The sequence below is a fragment of the Plecotus auritus genome (assembly GCF_963455305.1).
Source record: "Plecotus auritus genome assembly, chromosome: 7".
In the NCBI taxonomy this organism is placed as follows: Eukaryota; Metazoa; Chordata; class Mammalia; order Chiroptera; family Vespertilionidae; genus Plecotus; species Plecotus auritus.
The window spans coordinates 155,675,948-155,679,316 of NC_137774.1; the positions used below are offsets into that span (position 1 = coordinate 155,675,948).

General features: G+C 49.0%; 1 pseudogene across 1 annotated transcript; it reads right to left on the bottom strand.

Moving 5' to 3' along the window:
• Nucleotides 1-1,491: 1,491 nt before the first annotated feature.
• LOC308252782 (neurofilament light polypeptide-like) lies at nt 1,492-2,841 on the bottom strand (annotated as a pseudogene). The gene is made up of 2 exons: nt 2,777-2,841; nt 1,492-2,649 (listed from the first exon to the last, which is right to left on the bottom strand). The product of its transcript is annotated as a neurofilament light polypeptide-like (transcript).
• Between the last annotated feature and the right edge of the window lie 528 nt (nt 2,842-3,369).

The following is a 3,369-nucleotide window of genomic DNA, read 5'->3' on the forward strand; positions in this document are numbered from 1 at the left end:
GGCCCGGTGCATGAAATTGGTGCACTGGGAAGGGGGGTCCCTCAGCCTGGCCTGTGCCCTCTCGCAATCCAGGACCCCTCAGGGGATCTCCGACTGCGGGAAGTGGGCCTAAGCCAGCAGTTGGACGTCCCTCTCCCAGTCCAGGACCCCTCGCTCCTTACTGCCGCATGCTCGCTTCTCCTTACCGCTCAGCTAGTTGCTCCTTAGTGCTGCCGTGGAGGTGGGATAGGCTCCCACCACCGCCGCTGCACTTGCCAGCTGTGAGCCCAGCTTCTGGCTGAGTGGTGCTCGCCCTGTGGGAGCATACTGACCACCAGGGGGCAGCTCCTGCATTGAGCATCTGCCCCCTGGTGGTCAGTGTGCATGACAGTAACCAGTTGTTCTAGTTTTTCTGCCATAATGGTCACTTAGGCTTTTATTATATAGACTAGTGGCCCAGTGCACAGAATTCGTGCATGGGGGGGGGGGGTCTCTCAGCCCGGCCTGCATCCTTTCCAATCTGAGACCCCTGTGGGATCGGGCCTAAACTGGCAGTCGGACAACCCCCTCAGAATCCGTGACTGCTGGTTCCTAACCGCTCACCTGCCTGCCAGCTTGATCACCCCTAACCACTCTGCCTGCTGGCCTGATTGCCCCCAACTGGTCCCCTCTGCCGGCCTGCTCGCCCCCAACTGACCCCCCCCCCCCCGCCAGCCTGATCACCCCCAACTGCCTTCCCCTCCTGGCCTGATCACCTCTAACCACCTCTGCCTTGGCCCCGCCACCATGGCTTTGTCGGAAAGGACTTCTGGAAGGTCTCATGGTCTAATTAGCATATTACCCTTTTATTAGTATAGATAGGATATGACATACCACCATAACTATAACATATGTACCAGTATTACTCTATGAGAATACGTACTTCATGCGATAGGAAGGCATCTAATACATTACATTGTATATGTTGTAAGTAGTAGGAAATACTGTATTCATAGCAATAATATATACCCTGTGACTTCCCTTCCTGATTTGGGAATGGTTCCCTAGTTCTTTGAACGTTTCCTGGTCCCTAATGTATTTTATTTTTTGTCATTCAGTGTAACTTTGTTTACTGTTTATGCACATGAATTGAGGTCTTTAATTTCTAATCACCAAAGATTCAAAGGACTATTTTTTCCATGAAGTTTAACATTAACATCAGTGAATTCATGTATTCATGTGTTTTTATTGTAAACATCTGAATTATTCACATTGTCATAGATCCTGAACTCATAAGCATGGACCATGCACAGGCTGGCAGCAAGCCAGGAAGCCACTGTGCAAGCAAACAGATACTCTGCATAAGGAGAAAAGTCATAGCACAACATTTAATGTCCAACCTGAGTCACCTCAGAATGTTATATATATTGACTTCTTAATTCATATAGTATCGGGAACTCAACTGCTTGGTTGGTGACGGGGTTGACCTGGTTTCAGGAGGATTACTCCTGAAATAATTAAGGAAAGAGGGGATCAATCTTCCTTCTTGGTTGCTTGCTCCTCCCCAGCACCTTCATCTTTCTTCTCATCCTCAGCTTCTTGGGCATCTTCTCCTTCACCTTCACCTCCTTCTTCTTCCTCCTTTGCATCCTCAAATTCTTCCTTGGCACCTTCTTCCTCTTCCTCTCCTTCCTCTTCCTCAGCCACTTCCTTCTCCTTCTTCTCCTCTTCAGCTTCTCCTTCAGAGGGGGGTTCATCCTTAGCTTCCTCGGCTTTTGCAGCCTCAATGGTTTCCTCCACCTCGATCTGCTCCTCCTGGACGTGGCTGGTGTATGAAGAAGGGAAGGAGCAAGCGGACATCAAGTAGGAGCTGGTCTGTAAACCACCGTAGGCAGATCGACCAAAGACCTGGGAACTCTGGGAGTAGCCGCTGGCTATGCTTCCCACACTGGTGAAACTGAGCTGGGTCTCCTCACTTTCCAAGAGTTTCCTGTAAGCTGCAATGTCAATGTCCAAAGCCACATTGAGGAGGTCCTGGTATTCTTTTAAATATCATGCCATTTCACTCTTTGTAGTTCTCAACTCATTTTCTAATTTGTTGATTGTGTCCTGCATAGCACTAACATCGGAGTTCTGCTTATCCTCCAGCTCTTGCAGCTGCTTTCCCAGAGCTTAGTTCGTGCCCCGGCTTGCTTTGATCTCCAGGGTCTTGGCCGTGAGCAGGCGGCGGCTTTCAGACACCTCTTCCTTGGCAGCACGCACCCTGTAGGTGTTCTTGGCATTGCTCTCGGTCAGCATGGTGAAGCAGCTCTTGTACCATTCTTCTGCATTCTGCATGTTCTTGGCAGCCAGGTTCTCGTACTGGGCGCGGATGTCCTTGAGTGCGACAGAGAGGTCGGACTTGGAGAACATGTCCATCTCCACGGAGATCTGAGGTACTGGATCTGCGCCTGCAGCTCGGCGATCTCCTCTTCATGCACCTTCTTCAGAAAGGCGATTTAGACCATCAGGCTGTCAATGCGCTTTTCAAGCTCAGCGCCAGCGAGAGCTGCCTCATCTGCACCTTCGCGCGCCTCCATCAGCCAGCCCTCTGCGTCATCATGGTTCAGCACCTCTTCCTGGTAGCATGCCCGCAGGTTGCTCCCAGTCCCTTCCAAGCCCTGGTGCCTGCTAACTGCCCACTGCCCTCTCCTCGCCAGGGACGGGGCACAGGCATCCCATTTTCATTAAAATGTTCAACCCCGGCCTTCCCCACCAGTGTCCACAGGCAGCCCGGGGGCAGACAGTGATCCCAGAGACCCTGGCCACCCCCGCCTACCCAGGTTCCCGATGGCGGCCTGGACCCAGCAGCGGCGTCAGGCACAGCCCGCCAGGTCTCTCCATCTGTCTCAAAGGGTAGGAGATCCTTCTTTTTCACTGCTGCATAGTATTCTATTGTGTAACCATACCACCATTTTCTATTGATGGGCACTCGGGCTCTTTCTAGATCTTAGCTATTGTAAATTGCACTGCTATGAACGTAGGGGTGCATGCATTCTTTCTGATTGGTGTTCCAGGTTTCTAATTAATTCCTAGCCTGCTTACATACAGTTATCATTAATTTTCTAAGCCTGTTTATACACAGTTATCATTAAATTAATTTTTAAAGTGCTTGAAACAGAGAAGACATTTAGTCATTTTTTAAAAACACATTAGAATACTATATATCATAGTCCATTTAATGACAAATGTTGAATGTTTCCTTTCCTTTGTGTAGCAGGTCTCTTTTTATCAGAAGTGACAAGTTAGTATGGACTGAGTATCTGACATTAGATAATACTTACAATAAAATACATAATTATGTCATACTTTGTCAAACAATACAATCCAAAGCTGTGCATCATTCTAATAAAAGTTACTTCCAATAGGAAA